We start from the raw sequence: 12,853 nt of genomic DNA, 5'->3' as shown, positions 1-12,853 counted from the left end.
GGCAAGAGGCAGACCTTGTGACTGGAGGACCTGGTCCTGGAGAAGAAGACAATGGAGATTTTGCAACACCAGGTCGTCAGTTAAGACCCGACGATGCCTTTTCAGTGGAACAGTTGGATGATCGCAAGGAACAAAGAAGTGCGTTGATAACTCTGATCATTGGTAGTGTGGATGTACCTGATGTTCTTGATTCAGGAGCTTCATGCAATCAAACACCAACATCATATAACCCTGTTACATGATATTTAACTGCAAAGTGAGATCCAAAATGCCAGAGCTAAAAGGAGAAACAGTTGGTGTTCCAGGTAAAGATGTGCAAGAGCGTGATTTGTTCGGTAAGCTAAAGGGAAAAGCTTATGCAGATCTCAAGAGGGGTGCCACGCTCAAGAGCATACGTGTTGGTAACACGGTTCTTTTCAAAGCAGAGAAAACTAACAAGTTGTCTACCAATCTCAAACCTGATCCCTTTAAGGTCATTCATAAGACAGGGTAAGAGGTATCGCTTAGGAACAAGGCTAGTGTTGAGCTGAAAAGGAACACTATGTTTATAAAGAAGTGCAATGAGCGCAGAGATGTAACCAATGGCGAAGAAGACCAAGTACTACAGGCAGGTTCTGCGGTACAGGTGGATAAGCCAAGGGCAAGCCAAATTCCAGAGATGATGCCAAAAGAATTTCCAGGAACGTGTGAAGTATCTGAACATTTTCAAGTACAACCTAAGCATTTCCCTGATAAGGAAGATACCAGAGCAGGAAGGCCTGTTCAGAGGTTGACCCAGACTGTAAGACCGCCTGATCGTTATAAAGCCCTATAAGGACTTTGAACTAGATGTCTCGAACTTCTTTTCCTTTTTACTGAGTGACTAGCTTAATTCAAATACTTTGATTTATATGTTGAACATTTTAGGAAAGGAGGGAATATAGTGCATAGTGATGCCAACGTGTGGAAATGAATGCACGTGATGTAATACACTCGGGACCTACGGATTTACACGTATATATGAAGCGTGTATTTAATTTATGCTGAGAATTCTTTTCGGTTAAGAGTAAGTGTGTAATGGATGTGAATAAATGGTTTTAACTTAATTGCGGTGTACTAAAACTCTGACTATGAATCGGACTATTTTTGTGACCTAATCTTAAGATAGTTTTCTTGCAGCATTTCATAGCTTTACATATACAAATACAATAACTAACAGCGCAATGCAGTGAAATAAATTAAATGGTAATGATTTTTTTAGTGATTCTAATTGAGTTTTCAAAATGAGTTTATTGAAGGAGATTGCTTGACTAAAAATGGATGGATTGCATTGAATTTAATTGGGAAAAAAATAATTGACGAGTAAAATGATTTTCACCTTTTGTTTAAGAGTTTTGGAGGTAGTTTTTACAGTTCTGTGAAAAAGAAAATAGAACAGTTTAAGAACCAAAAAAAAATTGATGTTTGTTAAGTAGAGTCAGTCAAGTAGACACAATTGATTAACTATGTGTTAATACTATCCCCTACAGCAGCTGTAACTTGAAGCCAACTTGAGCAAAAGTGGCCTTACCTGGCTCTCTTTGGACATATACATTTCAAAATTTCAAAAAGCCCCCTTCCACACCTACCCCAAATCGTCATTGTGAGGCAATGCATGGCGGCTCCTACTTTTATCTTTGAACCTGCTATTCCAAAACTTGACAAAAACCCTGATAGCCTATGCAAGTGTAATTAACACCACTTAGCTCAGGCAAATAGCGCTAAATGCTCCAATAAATAAAAGCAAAAAGACATTGGTTTCCTATAGCCAACACCAGATCAAACCAAGACGTTATATCACTCTTCTGGTACCATTTAACGACAAGAAATTAAATGTAAACTTCTATACTATAGATAGCAAGCAGAAACTAATACTTTCAGGCAAAGTCTGTCTAGCCTTTGACTTGGTCGAGCGAGTGCTTAAAATACATGTGAACCTTAAGGAGTTGCTGGATCAACACCTTGATCTGCAAAATGCATCAGGAGCCATGCCAGGAACCTTCTCAATCAACCTGCTGCACTCCTTCCTAAGGTTGTGTCCAAGCTCAAAGAAATGGAGATAGAAGGGCATCTAACCAAAGTCACACAGCCCGCTGATTAGGTCAATTCTATCTGAAAAAGTCGTTTTTAATCAAGTTTACGATCACATGGTTTCAAATGCTATTTTTCCTACGCTTCAATCTTCTTACAGGCAATTCCATAGCACTGAAACTGCACTTATTAAGGTGATGAACGATATTTTGTTAAAAATGAACTCTCAACATGTCACTATGTTAATTTTATTGGATCTCAGTGCTGCCTTTGACACTGTTGATCATCGAATACTTTTAGAGAGGCTATCTGACGAGGTTGGCATACGTGGGACTGCTCTGAATTGGTTTAGATCGTACTTGTCTGATAGAAGTCAGCGCGTTTCTGTACATGGAGTTCTTTCTCGTCCTTTTGACTTGAACTGCGGGGTACCCCAAGGCTCATGTTTAGGGCCTTTGCTATGCATAATATATGCGTCCAAGCTGTTTAAGATCGTGGAACATTATCTTCCTGATGCTCACTGTTTCGCTGATGATACGCAGCTGTATCTGAGTTTTAAACCACTCGGCAACACTGCTCAAGCTGATGCTATACAAGCTATGGAAAAGTGCATTGACGCGGTGAGGAAATGGATGATTCAAGATCGGTTGATGATCAATGATGATAAAACGGTGTTTTTGTTAGTCGGCACACGACAACAGCTTGATAAATTAGATTCGTGTTCCATAACTGTGGGCAATAATCGTATCAGTCCAAGCCCATGTGTTAGAAATCTTGGATCCTGGTTTGACAGCAACTTAAGCATGACTGATCATATAAACAAGACTTGTAATGCGGCATTTTATCATTTACATAACTTGAGACGTATTAAGAAATACCTGTCGAGAGATTCTTTAATTACTTTGGCTCATGCTTTTATAACCAGCCGTCTTGACTATTGTAATGGTTTATTGTTTGGCTTACCAAATGTGCAGATCGCTAAATTACAGCGTGTACAAAATGCAGCAGCAAGACTTATTCTTGGCTTTGGAAAGTTTTCTCACATTACACCGGCGCTTTATGAGCTGCACTGGCTGCCAGTTTCTTTGCGTATTGACTCTAAGATTTTACTTTTGACTTTCAAATGTATTTATGGCCTAGCGCCAACTTATCTTAGCGATCTTATTAGTATAAAATCGAATTCATTATATAATCTTAGGTCTACTGCTAAGCTCTTATTGGACCATCCCAAGGGAAAGATGCTTACAACATTGGGAGCAAGATCATTCTCAGCAGCAGCTCCGAAACTCTGGAATGAGCTACCTGTGGAGCTTCGTCAAGCAACATCACTTAACAGTTTTAAATCTCGACTTAAAACCTATCTTTTTAAGAAGTATTTTTTATAGTTTGTAACTTAGTTTATTTTATTCTCATGGTAATGTATTTTCGTTTTCTTTTAAACATATGATTATAAAGCGCTATTGATCAGCACATGTAAATACGCGCTAAATAAATTGGTAAATTATTATTATTATTATTATTATTATTATTATTATTATTATTATTATTATTATGGTACTTTCAAGTCGAGGTGACAAGATCAGGATCTGTCTAGACCCAGGAGACCTGGACAAACCTGTAATGTAGGCACATTATCCAGCACCTACAGTTGAAGAAATTTTAGCCAAAATACTTGATGCTAAAGTGTTCACAAAGACAGAAACACTGGATGAAATAATGGATTTGACCACATTTGACTCTAGGTCAAATGTGAGACAAATTGGATCTTACATTTGTCCTGGTTGCAAAGACGTCAAATGTGTGACAAATATGTTATCATATGGTATGGTATATGTTATCATATGGTAGAGGTATGGTATATATTAGCATATGGTAGAGGCTCGTACAAGAAATTGTGTGACTTGACCAGTGCAAGCCATACAGTTGCCTGAACTGACTGTCAACGTCTGCGGTACTGTTAGTATTTCATTAGTAAAAACCGAAGCCAATGTCCCACATTAGACTGTCGAAAAGAAGAGAAATGTCATCGTATTAAAAGTAAATAAAAAAGATAGCACAAGGGACAGGGACAAGTAAAAAATTCATTTCCACATTATTTTAGTTTTTCAAAATGATTTCCCTGGAAATGATATACTATACATTATACTATCAGTATTGGTACTGAATGACTACAGCATTAAAGGAGCAATGAAAATTTAGACCATCAGCAGTATTGCCTCAAAATTACATCACAAACAGAACTAAATGAAAATATCTCCCACTGCGAGCTACTTCAAATTTTTATTCAGTCCCCATTCACTTTACAGACACTCGCTAATGTGTATGGCACAGTGTTTGTGCAGCCTTTGCTCGTACATTTGCATACAATGTAATCTGCCTAATGTGCTGTTACTATACAAGTGACACTTGGTAAGCTGGATTTTTGATCTCTTGCTGACTGTACTTTACCATAAGAGAAATAATTTTTGAGTCCAACTTAATTCTCACATGTGCATGCCTTTTACATGTAGTAAGCAATGGAAGAGACAGGTGATGTACAATTGCAAAAATAATCAGAATAAACTTAAAGTTTCAAAATCAGCAATACACAAGGTCCATTTGAGATAGCAATCATGATCAACACTGAATTATCAACTGATCATCCTTATTCATATTGTAAGTTTTGGCTAAAAATAACCACACAGTGGTTGGTGTACAATGTCTGTGATAAATTTGGCACCTAAAAACACTATTCCATGAGCATTTCCAGTAACATTTAGCAGGCTATTAATTTGTCTGTTTGTAAACTAAAATTAATGAGCACCTCATCTGTGTATAGTTCGCTACTTAAGGTATGCCACCAGCCCTTTAATTAAAGGTAAACGTATACACAATGTATTTACATTGTTCATAGTATAGGAAGGTTATCACAAGTAAATTTTCCTTTCAAGAGGCAATACAAAGAGAACATATTCCCTCTTCCATTTCTTCACAGTTCCTACGAATTTGCACTGAATCCTTTGAATGGGAATAAATGAGGCAGGGCCTAATGGCTCGAAGAGGTCCTTACACCATATCTCTGTAGTGCCACTCTGATGCGTGTGTCTTTCAGGATGTTCCAAAAACTAGGCACCAGCCATAAGTAGAGTTTTCCATTCTCCATCAATAAAGACATTCTGCTTCACATAGTAGCTCACTACCCCAGGCCTTGTAATACATGTGGTTGGATCAATGTTTCCATTTTCTCCAACCCAGGATGCAATGATGAAGGGAGACCACTCACTTCTTGAGTCTAGTGATCCGTAACGCTCCCCTAAAAATTCAACCCCTGCGTAGCGGTCAAATATGGCACTTCCACTTCGGAATTCAACTCCTTCAAGAAATGCTGGGAATTAATGCATAAAACAGTCCAGTTCATTATCATCAAGATAATCCCTTCTGTGTGGATATATAGAAGAAAATGATGCAGTGTCAAACCAAAGATTTGTCTTTGTAACTGAACCATGTGACAGGGATAAGTGTTCCACCCCAGAACTAATATCGTGAATTCTTCATTTGACTGAACACAGGTCCAAGTTGGTCCTTGAATAGACTTTGGAATGAAAGGTTCCTAATGTCTTGATCCCATAGAAACTTGCGCATTAGGTTTAGCGCAAAGTTGCTATTCGTACAGAAAAAATTAACAACTTACAGGGCCAACAGTCAGCACCCACAATGGCAGAAAAAAGGAAAAGTGAAAACCTGCCACGAGATATGGTGGTGGGTATTTTGGTTACTTGAACTTTGAAACGTCACAGTGTTGATAGCAGCACGTTGGTAACACTTTGTTGCTGATTTCATGCACATATCTGTCATAACAATAGACGGCCATTTTTTTAAAAGGATGAAATTTATTGTTGAGTTATTGTAGTATGTAGTTTTAAGGGAGCTATGTCATGATATTTTAAGCCATTTTCCTGATGTACAAAAATTACTCTCAAATTTAGTTTTCTAAGTTAAAAAACACCAAAGAGTTAACAATAAACCAAAAAGGAATAAGGATGGTTAAGATTGGGCAAGATTGAGAACAACAGACTTGAAAAACTTGGCCAAATTTTTAACATGTACTGTCTGTGATGTAGCTCCTTAAGACTGGTTTTCATACATGTATGTTGGGAAAATCCCAGAAGCTCGGGGATTTCGCTGTTTCCTGACCGTCCCAGATTTTTCCAATTTATGTTTTCATATGTTGGGAATGATCGTAGAAAGCTGGGAGACATTGGGTAAATAGAAACGCTCCAATTTTCCCGATTTATCCCCGACCATCCCAGATGATCAGGGATATCTATGATTTTATGTTTTCATAAAGCCCCTATCAAATGGTGCATGATAGTCGAACTATCATAGACTATCATCGACTGTCATGATGCACATGGTCCAACTATCATGAAGAATTTGAACAGGTTCAAAATGAATGATAGTTGATGATAGTCGATGATAGTCTATGGTAGTTGGTGGTGGAACGGGAGCACAAGCTTTAATTATCATCGACTATCATCAGTATCATGCACCATTTGAGTGGGGCTTAAGTCGGCAAAGTCTGGAATGATCGAGAAACAGCAAAATCCCCAATCATCTTGGATTTTCCTGATGTATGAAAACAAGGCCTCAAGGTCGTTTTGGCTAAAACAAATACTGCGTGGCATTTTCCCTCATCTGAAGTCAACGCTTGATCTTTAGGTTTTGGCTTGTTGTTACTATAGAAAAACAAAATTGAACTTGCCTACGTTGGTCAATAACCCATATAAATTTATCCAGATATTTTCAATAAATATTTTGGCTACCCCCATCAAAATGTGTAGAAAATAATAAAAACATAACAATGTATGTTGCATCTGATCTGTTGTTGTATTTGATGTAGGCATGTGTGCACAAGGTTGTGGAGAAATTAAAAGAGAAAGACCCACCCAGTCAGTAGAATTTTGAGCCAGGTCACAGGTGAGAAGGCAAGGGATAACCTGTGAACCAGTTAAAAAAATGTCAGATAGTAAATACACTTTTGCGACCAAAAGTTTTCTCTATGTCCATTTCATTCTGATTACATGAACACAAGTAGTCTCTGCAATTAAAGCCAGTAGAAGCATTACTGAGATCTAATTAGCGTGACGATTAAATTTCTTTAATTTCCAAACAGCTTAAAATATTTAGGGGTAAATTTAGCCAGCAGTTATAATTATAGTAATGAAGAAATAAAAAACACTTTCCATAGGTTTCTATTGAGCTCAGAAAACACAAGTAGAAGTTGAGAGAATGAGAAATGCTGTGGGAACATGAGCCATTGGCCAGTGTTTAGCAACGTCTCTTAGTTCTCCTAAACTTCTACTGAAAAATACAGTATTGTGCAAAAGTAATGCAAACACCTGTCGACGAAATTCGAAAAAATTCCAGTTTTTCGACGAATTCTTGACCAAAACGAAACTTTCACGACATTTCTGCGAATTTTCGAGGGATGTATTGTTTTGAACGGCTCGAACTTTTGGCGACATGTTCCTTAACGGCATTAATGCGACTCGAAATTTTGAGCGAAAATTCGTTCTATGTGGCGAATATTTCGGGAGAAAATTCGTTGGTATTGTTCATTCTTTCATAAAGGTTTGGTTGAATTTGTGGTTCAGTACTGCTCTATGTAAAACTCCCATGGAATTTCCCCCTACGATTTGAGTCTCCACGCGACTTATGTTGTTTGCAACCATGGAAACACTCAGTGTGCCAATTGTGTCAATGCGTTTGGGATCATTTACGTACTCTACTCTTGGTAGTCATCGTTGCTAAAGTTTCAAATTATTCTGCAAAAAAAGAAATCAAGATCCTCCACAAGCAAGGCCTCCACCCAGCTGAAATCCTGAAAGCGTTGAAACGCGAAGGGCTACTAGAGAGCTTTTCCAGTACTACGTGCATCATTAGAATGTTGCATCTCACCGGTTCCATGGCAAACTTACCTTGATCAGGAAGACCTCAAAAGCTGTCTATGGAAGCGAACACCGTATGTGAGAACAGTGCAAAATAAGTATTGGCAAAAGATGCCAGGATTCACACAAAAATAGGGCAACGTTACCAAAATACTACTTGTTTCAGCCGTCACTTATTAATATTCAGTGTTTTGTTGCGAAATGTAAAGTATTTCACACCCTTTGTTTCACACACTTTTATTGGCGTCTGACTAGGTAGGATCAAAACGCACAAAGAACGCTTAAATGCTAAAATACTGTACGCACTCTAAAGCTCGTGTTTTTTAATATGTATTAATTGTGAAGAATAAATATTTCCAAACAAACAGGGGTGTTGTGATATCTAGAAAGTAATCAGCGATATAGGTGCTGTCTACTTGCGCAGGGTTTGAGAACGAATAAACAATTAAAGCATTTCTAAATTGACAACGTTTGAAAACACTCTAAACACGTTCTCTGTTCTGTCTGGTTTAAAAGCGGAGTACTGAAGTTAATTTTAAAAACTATTCCAATCATTTGAGAGTTTATTTCCACCAAATCCATGTCTCTTGGTTGCAATTGATATTCATCCTGATTTACTTTTGTTGTTGCAAACTGATCGAACACTGAATCGGATATGATCCTTTAGGCTTGATTAAACATCAGGAAACTGAAGTTGATGTGCAAAATATCTGGATTTGTCTGAGAGATAATTTCAGCCAAGTACATGTATCATAGTCCGAATTACTGTACGACGCTTAGGAAAATTTACCCAATTTTCGTTGTCATCCACAGATCGAGCCCAGAGTCGGACTTGATGACTTTTTGGTGTTTAGTCCTTTGGTCTACTATGTTTAGTCTCAAATATTAAATGTCTCTGTCGTGGTGACTGGAAAAGGTTCGAAATACGTTTAAAAATATTTCGTGTTGCTTACATGAATAGTAAACAAACTTGATCACTCGCAGGAGGCTGTTGTCAGTTCGAAGCAAAACTTCGAACATTAAAATCGAGGAGACACTTTCCGCCATGAATTCACTTCGTGGCGAAAATTCAATGAAAAAGCGTCCTTTGTTCAAACGAAATGTCGCTTAACAGGCCTCAAACTTTCGATAGAATTTGCGCTCGAACTTTCGACGAAAGATCGCTAGAACAACGAAATTCGCCGAATTCCGTCTGTATTACTTTTGCACAATACTGTATATGTTTTCAGTGTTTCTGTTAATTTGAGGTACAGTAAACATCAACCCAAGTACTGAAAAGCTTAACTTCATTTTGCCTTTCAGTTTTAATGACACCAACCTTGAGGTTACCCAAGCAATTGAAAGGTGTCACAGCAACATCAGCTTTCAGAGAGGCTGATCCTGTCATATTAGAGCATAAATATAAATTAATGTTCCATAATTATGACTCTAATATTTGGTGGCCTAATAGCTAGCACATTGGACTGTGGATCAGGCGGTTTGGGTTTGAGCATTGGCCTGGACCAGTGTGTTGTATTGTGTGTTCTTGGGCAAGACACTTTACTTCCGTAGTGCCTCTCTAACCTGGTTAAGATTTGTGATATTTTGAATTGCTTTTGTCACAGGTGCCATAAAGTTTTACTTTAAAACCCTCAAGGCAAATCAAAGTGGTTGTTAACCTACGTGAGGACTGACGGACTGCCTCAAGTGGAAAATAAGCAGGAAGAAAGTGTAATATACTCTAGGAGGAATCAAAGGGGTCACAATGTAAGTGAATAATGGTGTACTTATCTTAAACAGAAATATCAAGCATATTTAAAGGAACTGTATACTGACAACATATTTCAGTAATCTACATGCACCAGTGAAATATTTAACCAGTATATACATCGGACAATAACATTATTATTGAGGCAGACACTTAGTGGTTTGAACCCTGGTTGCTGCCTTTATGTTGTGTCCTTAAAGACATGACACTTCATTCCACACCGTCTCTCTCTATTAATGTATAACTGGGTAACAGCAACATGTTGGGGAAACCCAATTAAATGTTGTGGGGTAACATATGCTACCAGAGCAATTGCAATGGCCAATCACAAAAGTGGTAAACAACCCAAAGATCTAATGAGGACTCTAAGCAAATACACATAATTGGTGTCACGTATGGGAAATTAAAACTCACATGACCAAGTTGTGATTGGTTTAGGTTTTGCATCTGATTGGTTGAATAGGTGGTGTGAATTTTTTACACCAATCACAGAGTGTACGTAGTAAAGTAAAATCAAAGCAATTCTGATTCGATACTCAATTGAAAACTGCTTTAAAATACTTTGTACTTATCACTGCAGAGTTTTATGATAAGCTGAACTGTGAAGTGCCTATAAGGCTTGATATCACTCCTTGTGGTTTGTTTAAATCAACTACCAACAAGACTACAACAGCCTTTTGCATGGTGTCACAAAAAAAGGTTAGTGCACTTTGTGCACAAACTTGATTTATGATGCTAAGAACTCATCCAGTTGGTGTGTTGTCAGTATATCGCAGTATATTCTGTAGAAATTTATCTGTGGAGCTTGCTCTAGCGTTCTTTAAAATAAGCAAAGACCACCCAAAAGCCTGCCAATTCACAGCTGCCATTGAAAGAGTTAAACAAACTGGTACAAACTACCAAGACAGAACCGACGACAGAGAAGACCGCGGTAGAAGTCCTAGAAGAAGGCGAGATTCCTCAGGATTCTGGTACAGGTACATATCCGTATTCCTCCTTGGCTGAGTTACTGGATAATGTGGAAATCAGTTTTCCATGTCCGATCCACCAGAATATGATAGACGAATTGAAGTCTAAAAAAGAAGATTGTGACGATGTATTCCTACGTTGCTCGACCGCCCGTTGCCCAGTCTTTTGTAATCTTTATGATTACAACCATTATTACTATGAATGTCAAAGACAGGGTCACCCCCTGATTAACCCTGGACAGAATTGACAAGATGGTGTGCGAATGTGGAATGACTCCCACACTGTCTTTGACTCAATCAGAAACAAATTATGGCAAAATGTATTTGCGATGCAATCAACGCCATTGTAAGCTATTCACTTGGTGGCGATTTAAACCCAACAAGAGGACAGTGCAAATTCTTACATATAAATGTGAATGATTCATTTCAGGACTAGACGTCAAGATGACATTTACTGATTTATTAGAAGCCCTTTTTCCTATAATTCGAAGAAAGTAATGCGAGTCTGATGTCTTAATTTTTAGGCATAGACAAGGATGAGGAACACGAGAAGGCTGTTTTATGGGTAGCCCAATTAATCGCACCCTATGTTGATAAAGTCACCGTCAATGTAAAAACATAGCGTTCATAGAGACTTGTCTTTGTAAACTTTTTTAGTTTCGGAAGAGGACAACATCGTAAGAGATGATACTTACCTTGATATCAATGTAAACTTAGGGGACAAACTTATTTTGAGAGTAGCTGAACAAATGGGTTCAAATCCTAAGTGGATAAGTTGTGTCATATTAGCTCCCGATCAACTGCAGGACTATTTACCAGATGTAAAAGTACACATGTTTTGTAGTAGTAATTCCAAGTTTTGTTAATTTTTTGTGGATGGGATAAGTACAGACGATCTTGAAATCGCACGGTTGATGGGTAGAGACACAAGGCTAGCTACATTGTCTGTGGACAATCATGTTAAAATCGCTTCGTTGATTGGTATGCCTAAGTTTAGGAAATTAACTGGACACTTAGGATTGTCGGATAAAGACTTAGAATGTATTTTTCATGATGTACAGTTTCTAGAAGATAATATGGATAAATAAATAAAAGTTGTATCACCAAAAACACTGTGTCATTTTTCTGTGTCAATCATGAGGCATGTAAGATGGTCAGTGATTAAATGGAGAAGCCAATCCACCTAACGAGGCAGCCAGGGTAAGCCCAGAAGTCATTAAACTTGCCTTCTACCTCTGCCTGGTCACATTCAACCCCTCTGTCTACAATGAACTGATGCTTACTATGTCCAAAACCCCAGCCAAGTATCCCATGATCTACACAGAAATGAGACAGTTTCCTTTGGACAATGGAGCCATCTCCAAAGAGATTAACAATCCGTTTAATGGAAAGGTGCCACAAAGAGTCATATTGGCATTCTACAAACCATAGCATTCAACAGTCAATATGACAAAGACACCTTTGCATTTGGGCAATATGGTGTCCAATACATCAAACAGATTGTGAATGGAGAAGAATACCCTTATGAAACCTTGGAACTCAACACCAGTCACTGTGTCAGCTCACTTAACAAATGGTATCCATGAAAGACAGCAGATTCCTCTTACACTTGCATGGGCAATAACAATTCACAACAGTCAAGGACTTACCTTGCTTAAGGCCTGGATTGATATTGGAAAATCAGAAAAAACTCCAGGTGTCTCATATGTAGCACTAAGCAGGAATAAAGCATTGTAATCATGTGTTATTGAGCCAATGACTTATGAGCGGTTAACAAGTTTAAAATCATCAAAAACTTTGCAATATCGTCTGAATGAGGAACACAGACTAAACCATTTGGCATTAGCAACATACAATCAGTTTCATAACAGTGCATGCTATCATTCGTTCTGTTATAATCCAACAACTGTTTAGACTTGGTTTTACAGCTAACAAAATGTAAATTTTATGTGCTGTCTCAATTAATAGGAATAACAATACTTTCAAAAATATAGTGTTTGTCAATTACGTAACAAAAATTTACACTATGGATGTGATGCAAATAGCTCTATTTTATTTGTTTAAGTATACAATGGTCTTCTCAAATGATTAATAGTAATTTACATGTAGTACTATTAAGGTTATAAACAATATTCTATACGAGTTAAACTAATCAAAATTGT

Source organism: Pocillopora verrucosa, chromosome 7 (genome assembly GCF_036669915.1).
Source record: "Pocillopora verrucosa isolate sample1 chromosome 7, ASM3666991v2, whole genome shotgun sequence".
NCBI classification, from domain to species: domain Eukaryota; kingdom Metazoa; phylum Cnidaria; class Anthozoa; order Scleractinia; family Pocilloporidae; genus Pocillopora; species Pocillopora verrucosa.
Note: the sequence above shows the minus strand (reverse complement) of the source record.